Raw genomic sequence first — 14,724 nt, forward strand, 5'->3', positions numbered from 1 at the left:
ACATAGGAGCAGTACATTATAAGTAATGAAACCCTGTTCTACAGATTATATAAACCTAGAAATGAAGCAGGAGACATCTTGCCCAAGCAGTTTGTCTAGAACAATTGGTTCTCAACCTGCAGTGCGTGTACCCCAAGAGGTACGTGCTACAGGGTGTGGGGTATACGGGGCTGCACTAGCATCAAGCAATGTTTCAAGTATCACGAGAGGAACTAGCATCAAGCTAGCTACTCTCGACATTCAACTGTATCACTATCCTGAGGACGTTGATTCAGTTGAACTCTGCGTGGGCCTGTATCCTGCACTGAATTGCAGACAGTGGTATGGAGGTATTTTATCTTCCTTTGGCACCTTGGGGAAGCACTACTGGGCAACTATAGGCTTTATTACTACTAGGGCATCATAGTGGGCATTACTACTACTGGGCAAAATGGGGGATATTAGTACTATTGGGGCAACAGTAGGGGGCACCATTACTAGTGAGGGTACTCAGGAAGAGCATTTTTACTTTCAGTAGGACTTTTGGGAGCACCCTGACAGTAATTAGCTTAGCACAATTATTTTGTTGGACACTATGTTTACACCACTATTACTGTCAGGGGCATTTTTTTTAGGGCAATTTGTGGCAATTATTGAAGGGGCACTATCTGTGTAGTCCTAGAATTTTCAGGTGAACTAGAAAACACTTTCTGTAGTATAGTAATAAGCACAGTGGGCACAGTTTTGGGGGTGACAAGATGGGGTGTTGACAGAGTGGAGAGGATAATGCAAAAATAAGAACTTAAGATGTTGCTAACATTTATCACTGTTCGCTTCCTAGAGGGTACTTAGTTTGAAATTCTCATTACTAGGGGGTACTTGGCGTGAGAAGGATGAGAACCACTGCTCTAAAAGATTTTCTGCATGTACCTGACAAAACAGTGTTGTGCAAGTCTTGAAGACAACACTGGTTCCCCTGAGGGGAGTACTTGACCCTCCTCTTCTTTTAAAAAGAAAACCTGAGCCGCACACAATGGCTGATTGCAACGTGGAACCCTTTATTGAGTTAAACTAATCATAACGCATTTTGGGGACAAACACCCCTTTGTCAGATGAATAGGACATAAGACTCCTGGCGGTATACCAAATACACCGGCAGCAAGGCTAAAGCACATGGTTGACACACGCTGCAAACATAAAAGGGGAGCACCTTCCATAACCTGCCCTGGCTTTCTTCTTTCCTCCTATTGCAGAGGAGGAGGCTCCTGATGCAGCCCGTTACAGAATTGGGAGAACAGGCAAGATTTCTTTTTTCTGTTTGACTTGCAGTATGAAAAACGGACACCAGAGAGGTTTCCCATCTTATACAGTGTTGGCATGTCACTAAGATATCCCATCACTTTATGATCGGTGAGGGTCCCTCACAGCTTTTAAAAATTATGGGGCCACAGTGTTATCTATTCAATTCTCCTTGTGTGGCAGCGCTTATGGCCAGTCTGTGCAGCTGGCCCCATTCAATGCTGCAACCTTATCAGTTTAAGGATCTCTGGGGGTCTAAGGAATGGAGGAGGGTATACGATGTACACCGAGGAGTGGAGGATATATAATGTATATAGAGGGAGGATAGGAGGAGTGTAGAGAGTACATAATGTATATATAGGGAGGAGTGGAGGTGGGTACATAATGTATATAGAGGGTGGAGTGGAGGAGGGTATATAATGTTCAGTATATTGGGCAGACTAGATGGGCCAAATGGTTCTTACCTGCCGATGCATTCTATGTTTCTATTTATATAGAAAGAGGAGGGTATATAGAGGGAGGACTGGAGGAGGGTATATAATGTATATAGAGGGAGGTCTGGAGGAGTGTATATAGAGGGAGGAGGGTATATAGTGTATATAGAGGGAGGACTGGAGGAGGGTATATATTGTATATAGAGGGAGGTCTGGAGGAGGGTATATAATGTATATAGAGGGAGGACTGGAGGAGGGTACATAATGTATATAGAGGGAGGACTGGAGGAGGGTATATAATGTATATAGAGGGAGGTCTGGAGGAGTGTATATAGAGGGAGGAGGGTATATAATGTATAGCGGGAGGAGAGGAGGACTGCATATAGAGAAGGACTGGAGGGGGGTACATAATGTATATAGAGGGAGGACTGGAGGGGGTACATAATGTATATAGAGGGAGGACTGGAGGGGGGTACATAATGTATATAGAGGGAGGTCTGGAGGAGTGTATATAGAGGGAGGAGGGTATATAATTTATAGAGGGAGGGGAGGAGTGTATATACAGGGAGGAGGGTATATAATGTATAGAGGGAGGACTGGAGGAGGGTATATAATGTAGATAGAGGGAGGACTGGAGGGGGGTATATAGAGGGAGGAGGGTATATAATGTATAGCAGGAGGAGAGGAGGACTGCACATAATGTATATAGAGGGAGGACTGGAGGGGGGTACATAATGTATATAGAGGGAGGTCTGGAGGAGTGTATATAGAGGGAGGACTGGAGGGGGGGTACATAATGTATATAGAGGGAGGTCTGGAGGAGGGTATATAGAGGGAGGAGGGTATATAATGTATAGCAGGAGGAGAGGAGGACTGCACATAATGTATATAGAGGGAGGACTGGAGGAGGGTATATAATGTATATAGAGGGAGGTCTGGAGGAGTGTATATAGAGGGAGGTCTGGAGGAGTGTATATAGAGGGAAGGACTGGAGGAGTGTATATAGAGGGAAGGACTGGAGGAGTGTATATAGAGGGAAGGACTGGAGGAGGGTACATAATGTATATAGAGGGAGGACTGGAGGAGTGTATATAGAGGGAGGTCTGGAGGAGGGTATATAGGAGGAGGACTGGAGGAGGGTATATAGGAGGAGGACTGGAGGAGTGTATATAGGAGGGAGGACTGGAGGAGGGTATATAGGAGGGAGGACTGGAGGAGTGTATATAGGAGGAGGACTGGAGGAGGGTATATAGGAGGAGGACTGGAGGAGGGTATATAGGAGGAGGACTGGAGGAGGGTATATAGGAGGAGGACTGGAGGAGGGTATATAGGAGGAGGACTGGAGGAGGGTATATAGAGGGAGGTCTGGAGGAGGGTATATAGAGGGAGGTCTGGAGGAGTGTATATAGAGGGAGGAGGGTATATAATTTATAGAGGGAGGAGTGTATATAATGTATACAGAGGAAGGACTGGCGGGGGGTAAGTGCAGCTCTCTGCAGCCCATGCCAGGATTAATAGTGCAGGTGGCAGGGACTTAAGAGACTTGCACATTCTGCACTGATTCAGCACTCCAGAAGAAGGAAAACCATTTTTTATATTTATGTCACAATATTTAAAAAATTAACATTTTCACGCTGAAAGAAAGCAAATTAACTGAATCTGATTAATCACGCTGCCCAAGATGGAACATCCTATTTAAAGGGGTTATCCCACCAAAATAACTTATCCTCTGTCCAGAGGGAACCATGCCCAAATGCCTGAAGGAGCCATCATATTGTTCAGGAGACATGTTCTGTCTACTAGATATAATCGTACTTTGGTGAGAAATATTCAAATCAATCCAAGACGACACCAAAGCCAGGAACCATGTGGAACAAAACTTGACTAAAAGTACAGATTTTATTGATCCAATTAGAAATAGTTTGCTATACACCAAAAGCTACAAATCCACCCAAAAAACTGTTCGGAAGAAAGGGGGTGACCTGGTGGACCAAAGAGAGCAGCATCCACCCAGAGTCCCCCACTCCAACCCAAACTTCTAGTAAAACTTCTCAGATGTGGTGGGGCTTGGTTGGTACCAGGCATCCATGGTTTCTTGTAGCTTGGTATAAACTTTCTTCAGGGATCTTGAGATCTCTTATTTATTCTTATATATTCTATGTACCATATATTGGGTGTGCAGACTTGGTATTATTTGCATGTGTTCCTCTTCTCTATTTTGTCCACCAGGTGTCCCCCTTGTTCTCTTCTCTGTTTTGTGTGGATTTTTAACGGTTGTGTCAAGTAAAAAAAAATAAAAATTTGGATTGTGTTTGTACCAATGAAATCTGTATTTAGTCAAATTCTGTACCACGATTCTTGTCTTTGGTGGCTTATATCCAGGATGCTCAACCTGTGGCACTCCAGCTGTTGCAAAACTACAACTTCCACCATGCCCTGCTGCAGGCTGAGAGCAGTAGGCCGTCTAGGAATGCTGGGAGTTGTAGTTTTGAACAGCTGGAGGCCGCAGTTTGGGCATCCCTGGCTTTTATGATTGTGTATAGTATTTTGGGTCTGTAGTATTGGTATCTATATCAACAGTACAATGTGCCCTCTGTCGACATGACCTGAAAGGCCGGTCATATCAATGAACACTCTGCTCCAAAACAGCCATAAAAATGCCAGGTTACAGTTACAACGATCTTACTTTCTGGAGAAATGTGTCCACTATTCAGCCATGACTACCAAAAAAAAAAAAAGGGGAGGATTGCTAGCTTTAAAACACCATCCCATGAAGCAGAGGGGTGGCAGCATCATGGTGTCGGGGTTCTTTGCTGCAGGAGGGATTGGTGTACTTCACAAAACAGATGGGGTTATAAGTAAATTTTATTAAAGACACTGAAGTAACATCTCAGAACATCAGCCAGGAGGTTAAAGCTTGGGTACAAATGGGTCTTCAAAAGTCATAACCCTAAACATATTTCCAAAGTTGTGGCAAAATGGCTTAAAGAGGTTATCCGGTCCCAAAATCAAAATTCTTTTTATGTGCTCCTAACACCCCTCACCGTGCACATACATATGCCCCTAATACCCGTTTTTCATGTCTGAGCTTTTCTTCCCCCCTGGAAGACAGATTATCCTGGCAGATCCGTTTACTTTCTCCCCTTCTTGTTTTGTTGAATATATAAGGGTACTTTCACACTTGCGTTGTTTGATTCCGGCAGGCAGTTCCGTTGCCTGAACTGCCTGCCTGATCAGGCAAACTGTATGCAAACGCATGTCATTTTTCTGACTGATCAGTCTGAAAAATGCCTAATCAGGATCCTGATCAGTCTGAAAAATGCCTGGTCAGAAAAATGCATTGTAATACTGGATCCGTTTTTCCAGTGTCATCAGGCAAAACGGATCCGGTATTTATTTTTTTCACATTTTTACCGGTCTGTGCATGCGCAGACTGGAAGGACGGATCCGGCATTCAGGCAAGTCTTCAGTTTTTTTGGCCAGAGATATCTGCGGTTTTATCTTTTGCCTGATCAGTCTGAACTGAAGACATCCTGATTAGTGTTGAACGAACTTGTGTTTTAAGTTCGGCGTCTAAAGTTCGGGTTATCGAAGTATCCCGTTATGGATTCTAAATTCCGTTATGGTCCATGGTAGCGGAATCCATAACGGGATACTTCGATAACCCGAACTTTAGACGCCGAACTTAAAATACAAGTTCGCTCAACACTAATCCTGACGCATCCTGATCAGATTGCTTTCCATTCAGAATGGAAGGGGATTAAACTGATGAGTTATTTTCCGGCATTGAGCCCTTGTGACGGAACTCCGTGCCGGAAAAGAAAACGCTAGTGTGAAAGTACCCTTGGCCTATCTTTTTTGGTCCTGACTGCTGATACACGTGGGCCATCATGTGTGATACACGTGAGATAAGACCATGAAAACACTGTCCGCGTGTCGCCACGTTTACCAGGCAGACCGCACTCTCCTGACCGAACTGACGATATGACCGTAATGTATGATACAGCCAGTCTCTTATCTGGTCAGGGGAGCAGAGGTTGGCCTGGAATTTGTGACTGACACATGGATTCCTGGGCCGATCACAGTAGTTTGCATGATCCCTACTACTCATACAGTACCCCCATAACCGTGACATCCACAGTGCCCCCAATAACCGTGACACTGTTATGGGAGCACTGTGGATATCACTTGTATGGGGTCACTCTAGATGTTATCTAGAGTTCCCTACAACAGTGCAATCCATATTCCCCTATAACTGTCATCCACAGTGCCCCCAAAAGTGCTTCCATGTCCCCACAAGGGCACCCATGTGCCAAAGTGCCCCCCACCGCTCCCCCAATGACCTCCACAGCATAGCGATCAGGCTCTGTGGAGGCCACATGCGGATCGTGGACCCATTACCTTGAATGGGGTCTTCATCAGACTGTCTGCAGTGCAAAAAAGTAGTGCATGCATGCGGAGGCATGGACAGAAAACTACAGAGTGCTTCCGATCCGTGCCTCCATTCAGCACCGCAATGCATCTCAGTAGGCGACATCACAGCTTATCCATTTCCTTCTGACCTCTGCACAGGTCACAGAGCATGCCTAGAAAACGCGCCTAAAGCAGTCAGTGTGGTGAGCTCCTGTCTATTTTGCCTATGGCCCATGGGGCTGCTGTAAAGTTCAGGAACTGATCCGCCAACATTAGCAGCGAGTGTCAGCATTAACATAGCTGACACCTTGCTGCAAAAGCAGAGATCGGTGCTAGCACAGATTCTGGCTGTTTGACCCCTTAGATGCCGCAGTCAGTAAGGGATCTAAGGGGTTTACAGAGGCAGCAATCTCCCTCTCTCATCCATCCGGCCCCCTGCAACATGATCACAGGGTCTTGATAGTTGCTATGGCACCTGGAAGGCTCACAAAGTAGAAGCGTCAGTGTAAAACTGACAAGTACAATACACTGCAAAAGATATTGCAGTGTATGTACAAGCAATTGGGCCACTGTATCTTCAAGTACCCAAGTGGAATTTAGAGAAAAATTTTTTTTTTTAAGACTCAGTAAAAGAATTTCTACCCCCCTTCCCATAATCACTCATTTATAACTGGCTAAAAATAGTGTGTGGAGGGGGGGCAGGGGTGACTATAATAGGTTTTGCCACATCTGTAACAACCTGATCTATCCTTCAAAATAAAAGAAAACACCCAAACTGCATTTTTTGCCCACCTCACCTACCAAGGTGCAAATTCCATGTTATAAAATCAATTACTACTGGGGGGGGGGGGAAACAATTTTCACAGCCAAATGTTAATAAATTCTGACATCAATGGCCCTAGCTGAAATCCTTGTGGTTGTATAGTTTCAAACATGTGGTTATTTCTTTGAGTTTCCACTGTACCAGTAACTCAGGAGGTACTACAAGTTTAACTTAACACCCAAACCCATTCCAGTAAAACCTGGAATGGCACTCCTTCCCTTCTAAGCCCTGCTGTGTGCCAATATAGTAGGTTACGACCACATTATATGGGGTACTGCCGTAATATTAAGAAATAGTTAAAAAAAATTGGGTGCCTTTTCTCCTGTTAACACTTGTAGAAATTAAAGCTACTGAGCGAAAGCTACATATAAGGCTACTTTCACACTGGCGTTTCGCGGTCCGCTTGTGAAATCCGTTTCAGGGCTCTCACAAGCGGCCCAAAACGGATCAGTTCAGCCCCAATGCATTCTGAACGGATAAGGATCCGTTCAGAATGCATCAATTTGGCTGTGTTTGGTCTCCGTTGTATTTTTTAGACAGTCACTAAAAACGCAGCGTTTTAGTGACAGTCTGACTATGCGGAGCCACACTGATCCGTTTTTCACTGACAATATTGTGCGTTTTGACTTTTTTTTATGAATAATGCAAACGGATCAGTTATGAACGGATACAAGCATTTGCATTATCGGTGCGGATCAGTCTGAGCCTTATTGTAAACATTTTTTATTTTCATGCCCCATTGCTAATAAATTCTATGAAACATCTGTGGAGTCAAAAAGCTCACTGCACCCCTATGTTAAATTCCTTGAGAAGTGCAATATCAAAAATGGGGCCTTTTGGGGGGTGTTTATGTTTTAGCGCCTCAAGGCCTCTGCAATCTGAAACGGTGTCTGAAAACCTTTCTAAAAAAATGGGGACCCAAAATCAAAGTGCTCCTTCAGTTCTGAGGCTAGTATTTGAATCGGGTAGCACTCTTCGGCCACATAATGGGATCTCTGTAAAACCGCAAAATCAGGATAATAAATTTGGAGTATTAGTTCTATTTTATCACCTGCCATGTTCCAAAAAAAAATTATAAAAAAAAAAAAAGTGGTGCAGTTTTGAACATGGGGTGATTTATGGGGAGTTTCTAATATATAAGCCTTTTAAAGCCACGTCAGAACTTAAAGGGGTATTCCCATCTTGCTTTTTCAATCTTACCAGCAGTAGATGTCCTGTTAACTTCCTGGTTTGGCTCAGGCAGTTGAGTGAAGGCCGGCCACGCCTCCTCATGACTCACCCTGAGAGCTCAGTCCTTGCGTGCTCGTTCATGTGAATGAGTCATCCTTCTGGCAGCCTGCAGAGTATGTAAAGCCCATCCCCCTGCTTATTTGGGGGGGGGGGGGGGGGGGGGCGGCGGCATCTGTGAATGGCACTTATGGGGTGGGGGCATCTGTGGATAGCACTTATGGGGGGGGGGGCCCCCATCTGTGGATTGCTGGTCTGATTCCCAAGATGGCGCAGGCCGCGACCTCCCGGAGTGCCTCACCTGCTCCCAGTGAGGATAGCGCGCCAGACACCGAACCCTCCCTCAAACAGGTGACCAATCAACTACTCCAGGTGATAGCTACCTGCCGCTCCTCTCTTTCGGGAAAGATGGAGGAGGTAAAGCTAGATATCGGTCTCCTGAGACACTACATGCAAAACATGCGTGACCGTATTGCGGAGGTGGAAGACCAACTGAACCCATTACAGGCCCGCTTGGCCGATTTGGAAAAGAAAGTGGATTATTGGCAGCAAAAGTGCGACGACTACGAAAATCGCACGCGTTGCAACAACCTACGTATAGTGGGACTTCCTGAGCGTGCAGAGGGTAATAACCCGTGTGATTTCGTGTCAACATGGCTGCGAGCCACTTTCCCTGATGCCACCTTCTCTTCTGCCTTTATTGTCGAGAGAGCGCACCAGGTACCGGCCAAGCCGATGCCTCCTGGAGCACCACCGCGGCCATTATTGGCGCGACTACTGACGTCTGCAGATCGAGACCTCATTCTACAGCTGGCCTGTCGCAAGCAAGAGCTACGCTTTGAAAATGCAAATATCATGCTCTTCCTGGATTTCTCCGCAGAGCTTCAGAAGCGCAGAGCGACATTCACAGTGATAGAGACGTCTTCGGGACTTAAACCTCCCATACTCAATGGCCTACCCAGCCAGGCTACGGGTAGTAGACAGAGAATCCATTAAGTTCTTCAACACTCCTGCGGAAGCTGCGGCCTGGCTGGAGGGCAAGCCACGTCCAGCAAGATCCCCGAGATGAACACTCACTGCAACCTTTAGATGTTATTACCGGTCAAGGTTTTCTCTGTTGTTTGCAGGGGGTTTACTGAAGGCATGTTATGCCAAGTGTGTGCCTTACACACTTTATAGTTTTATACCACTCATGTTTTGTCCCCCTAACATCTGATCTTTATTGCTCATTGCATAGCATGCATTTTCTAGGATTGCATTGTTGCACAATGTTGTTGTTCTGCATTAGCTGTCGTAAAGCAGCATCTATGATAAGCGTAACCTGTGATACTCTGCAGACTTACTGCTATAGAAGGGCAGAAATAGGATTGTAGGTATAGGGATGAAGGGCTCTCCCCTTAGATAGGTGTATTTACATACTACAAAGTTAGGGCACCAGTTCTCTGCGTGCTACTTTAGTTACAGTGCGAAGGGTTAAACTAACCAATAGCACACCCCATACACTGTTGTGCCACACAGGACCTACCACCGAGTATCCCGTTGCATGTGTGTGATGCCCCGGATACCTGGTGCTAGATCTGCCTTTTAGATGACCTTTAATGAACCATTGTTAAATGTTTGGATTTTTTTAGTTCTTAACTACCATTGCATACTTACCTATGTACTATCATATCATGTGAAAGGTATAAAGATGTATGACCGGAGGTGGCCGTATGTAATAGAGTGTAGGGAGCGATATGCATATTCCATGATGTTACAATGGCAGACATAAGGTTAATGTCTTGGAATGTCAGGGGCCTTGGGAGTCTTAGGAAGCGGACCATGGTGTTCTCAGTGATCGGTCAGTTCAACCCTCATATCTTGTGCCTACAAGAGACCCACTTAATCTCCTAGTCTTGTCAGGAAGTATGTAAATCTTGGGTCCAGTGGTCTCGCCATTCATGCTACTCTAATCTGGCTAGGGGAGTTTCTCTTATGGTTCATAAATCCCTGAGATGGGAGGTGGAGAAGCTATAGATGGACAATGCAGGAAGGTATATTTTTGTGGCAGCATATATTAATTGCATACTATATGTTATACTGGGGATCTATGTCCCTCCTCCTTCCAAGTAATACACCAGGTGATATGTTTCGCGGTCACTTTTCCCTCAGCACAGATTATATGTATGGGGGACTTTAACATGACCCTACACCCCCTACTGGACAGGTTTCATGGTGAGGAGCAGCCACAAGGGAGTGCTCAATCGGAATCACCATTGTCCAAATTGATGACGGAGGTGGGATGGGTGGACTTATGGCGCCTTAAGCACCCCGATTATCGTACGTACTCATGTCAGTCAGCTAGCCATAACTCCTTGTCTCGCATTCACTATGTCTTTGGAGGCTCCACAGTGTGTTCACTCCCTTATCGGGTGGAGTATGGTGCCAAAGGGGTTTCGGACCATAACCCTATCCTACTATCTCTGTTGATGAATGTGAGGGGTATGGGGCACTCCATGAGGGTGCACCCCTTTTGGCTTACATTGTTCCCGCCTTCAGACCGTATTCCGGACCAACTGTCAGTGTTTTTGTCCGACCACGCTTCTTATAATGATGGGTCAATGGTGTGGGAGACGCTGAAGGCATACTTGAGAGGGTGCTTGAGATCCTCCATCTCCTTTCTCAAACGTAACTCTGCTAAACAAGAAAAAGACCTAGCTGAGGAGTGTGCTGAGTTGGAGAGGCTGTATGTTGCGGACCCAACGCCCCAGAATAGGGAGAAGTGGTTACAAATCGGAAGACGTTACCTTACTTTAATACAGGAAAAGGCCCAGCGCAAAATGTTCTTTACTAAGCAATTTTATTTTGAACTAGGCAATCAGTCTAGTAAGTTGCTGGTGCATATAGTTCACCAGAATCAGGCATCTCCTGCTATCCTGCGTATTAGAGATGGTGAGGGCATTATAGTAGTGGAACCGGAGGCCATAGCTCACAGTTTCTGGGAGTTTTATCAAGACCTGTGTGAGGCCTGGATAGATTACACCAAGGAGACCGTTAATACCTACCTGCAGGAGTTAGAATACCTCAATCTCTGGAGGGACCAATATCGGATAGGGAGATATTAGAAGCCATTAAGTCTGGCGAATGGGAAATCCCCTGGCCCGGATGGGCTACCCCTAGAAGTGTACTCTAGATATATTGACCAATTAGTTCCTCCTTTATTGCAAATGTACCATGACTCCTTTTCGAAAGGTACCCTGCCGCCTTCACTATACGAAGCTACCATTGTGATACTCCTTAAGCCAGGCAAGGATCCAGTTGATTGTGGATCATATAGGCCCATATCGCTATTAAATCTAGACTACAAAATCTTGGCTAAGATTTTGGCACAGCAGTTGAATGGGGTTATTCTAAACCTTATTCACCCGGATCAGTCTGGATTCTTGCCTAATATCGGTAGAGTGCAGGTTGTCACCCAAATAGGCCTTCAATGGGGGAGTCAGTGGGCGCTGGCATCTCTGGACACAGCCAAGGCCTTTGACTCAGTGGAATGGCCATAACTACTGGCCGCCCTGGAATGCTTTGGAATAGGTCCCGCATTTATTTATTTGTATAAACGACCTTCGGCTGGTATTCTGGTGAATGGTATGTGCTCGGCGAACTTTGATCTGGGTCGTGGGACAAGGCAAGGATGCCCGTTGTCGCCACTACTATTTGCTTTAGCGATCGAACCTTTAGCTATCCGTATTAGATTTGATGCTCAATTCAAGGGGATAACTATAGGTGACCAAGAGGACAGAGTGGGACTATACGCGGACGACATGGTACTGTTTATGTCAGATGTGGAGTCTACGCTACCCCATGCTACTGATATTATTGAAACATTTAGTCAATTTTCCGGTCTTAGAACAGATTTAGACCAATTTATCCTATTTCCGCTATACTCCCTAACTTCATCCTCTCTTAATACCGAACTACCTATAGTATCTGAATTTAAGTATCTAGGGATCCATATCACCAAAGATGCGGCCTCTTTTTATACTCTCAACATACGGCCTCTCCTGAACTATAGTGCAGACAAATTTAGGGTATGGGGTGGTCTCCCACTATCCATCCTGGGTCGAATAAACCTGATTAAATTAATCACACTACCTAAGTGGTTATACGTGTTGGAGCATGCACCTTTCATTGTTCCCAAAAAGATATTCCAGCGTTATAAGTCACTAATGTCTCCATTTACCTGGGGTAATAGACCTAAGTTATCCATTGACGTACTATGTCGCCCTAGAGGAAATGGAGGTATGTCCTTGCCCGACTTATATTTATATTACCTGGCGGGACAATTGAGACAGCTAAGGTCATGGATCTCCTCGGAGAGTGTTCTGATTAGGGAAGAATGGCAGTTGGCTGCATTTTTGGATATCTCTTTGTTGTGGCCAGGAACAACCAAAACTCTTTAGCCGAACACTCTTGCCCGTCCACAAATTAGCCATTCAGGTGTGGGATGCTGGTAAGAAGATGCATTCTTATATAGGACTGGACCCCAATATACCCTTGTGGGAAAACCCTATGTTTCCCTCTCTTCATATTGGGATGGATAAGCAGTTCTGGAAGGATCATGGGATTACCGTCCTGGGTGACCTATATTCCAATAACGTGATTAACACCTTTGAACAACTGAAAGTACGCCATAATCTACCTAGAAGCACATTTTTTAAATACCTTCAAATACGACATGCTATGAACACCCACTTTAGGGATATCACGATAGCAATCTCTGACTACCCGCTGATCGGTGTCATACGCTCCCAAGGCCCCAGGGGATTTATCTCTGCTCTTTACACTCACTTGCTGAGTACCAAGATGCATAAAGGCCCCCCTCTTGGTATTATCCAAATAGGAAACTCTAATACCGGGTATCACAAATGAAGAAATTAGTGATATTATTATTATTAAGTATTATTCACCTATCGCCCGTCCGGTTACAAAAAATAGGCAAATTGTCACATTCTAGGTGTCATAGATGCGACTCGGAAGGGGCAACTTTCTGGCATCTTATATGGGACTGCCCGTATATACAAACCCTTTGGTCTGACATCACAAGCTTTCTTTCTACGCTTACACACCTCCCGATAGCACTAACCCCACAAGTATGCCTGTTTGGTATACTTGATGAAGAGGTATATCCTCACCATGTTAGAATACTCTTGAGGGAGACATTGTTTCTCGCACGGAAAGCTATTGCGATTCGTTGGATGGGCGATAGACGACCTTCTCTTAACCAATGGAAAGTAGTTGTGAATAATGTGGTATCCTATGAGAATATTGTATTCAAGAATCGGGGTTGTCCTCAGAAATTCAGTAAAGTATGGGGACCCTGGAGTTCATCTATGCAAACTATGTATTCAGCTCCTAGATTTTCGGATAATCTTAACGCAATATTAGGATAAGATGGTTTTGTACTCACTACAAGTATGTGCTCTCTCAAACATGATTGCTCTGTACATGTTTTACATACGCGAATTGTCATCTCACCTTTGTTGATATTGGTATGTATATGGTACTGTTTATGTATTTGAAGGTCTCATTGACCTTTATGTACACTGATGTTCTTTGAACTTCTCTGATTATTCGTTCAATAAAACGTTTATTATTTTTGTTTTATTTTTTAAGTGTCAGGCAGCTGCTGCCAAGGCCAATAAGATAATGGGTTGCATCAAAAGGGGCATAGATGCCCGTGATGAGAACATAGTCCTACCACTTTACAAATCACTAGTCAGACCACACATGGAGTACTGTGTACAGTTCTGGGCTCCTGTGAACAAGGCAGACATAGCAGAGCTGGATAGGGTCCAGAGGAGGGCAACTAAAGTAATAACTGGAATGGGGCAACTACAGTACCCTGAAAGATAATCAACATTAGGGTTATTCACTTTAAAAAAACGACGACTGAGGGGAGATCTAATTAATATGTATAAATATATCAGGGGTCAGTACAGAGATACTGAGCTAAATCACGCAGGGCAAAGAGCATCGGAGCATGAACTGTTCCGATGCTGAAGTCAGGGGGACTGCCTGGGTGAAAATGGAGGCATATTCGGTTTCTATTTATCCCCAGGATTGTGACTGTGACGAGGGGACATCCTCTGCGTCTGGAGGAAAGAAGGTTTGTACACAAACATAGAAGAGGATTCTTTACGGTAAGAGCAGTGAAACTATGGAACTCTCTGCCTGAGGAGGTGGTGATGGTGAGTACAATAAAGGAATTCAAGAGGGGCCTGGATGTATTTCTGGAGAGTAATAATATTACAGGCTATAACTACTAGAGAGGGGTCGTTGATCCACAGAGTTATTCTGATTGCCTGATTGGAAACGGGAAGGAAATTTTATTCCCCTAAAGTGGGGAAGATTGGCTTCTACCTCACAGTTTTTTGCCTTCCTCTGGATCAACTTGCAGGATGACAGGCCGAACTGGATGCTTGCAGCTGACCCTCTAGGGGTAACGGCAACACCCCTGTTGCTCCTAGAGGCTCATTTGCATATATAAAAAAAAAAAAATTCTCAGCAATG

The 14,724-nt window shown here is 44.9% G+C and overlaps 1 protein-coding gene across 6 annotated transcripts in view; it reads right to left on the reverse strand.

Moving 5' to 3' along the window:
• Positions 1 to 14,724, reverse strand: part of ZMYM3 (zinc finger MYM-type containing 3) — a 93,391-nt gene that overhangs the window by 53,858 nt on the left and 24,809 nt on the right. The gene's annotated exons all lie outside the window — the stretch shown is intronic.

Source organism: Bufo bufo, chromosome 8 (assembly GCF_905171765.1).
Source record: "Bufo bufo chromosome 8, aBufBuf1.1, whole genome shotgun sequence".
In the NCBI taxonomy this organism is placed as follows: Eukaryota; Metazoa; Chordata; class Amphibia; order Anura; family Bufonidae; genus Bufo; species Bufo bufo.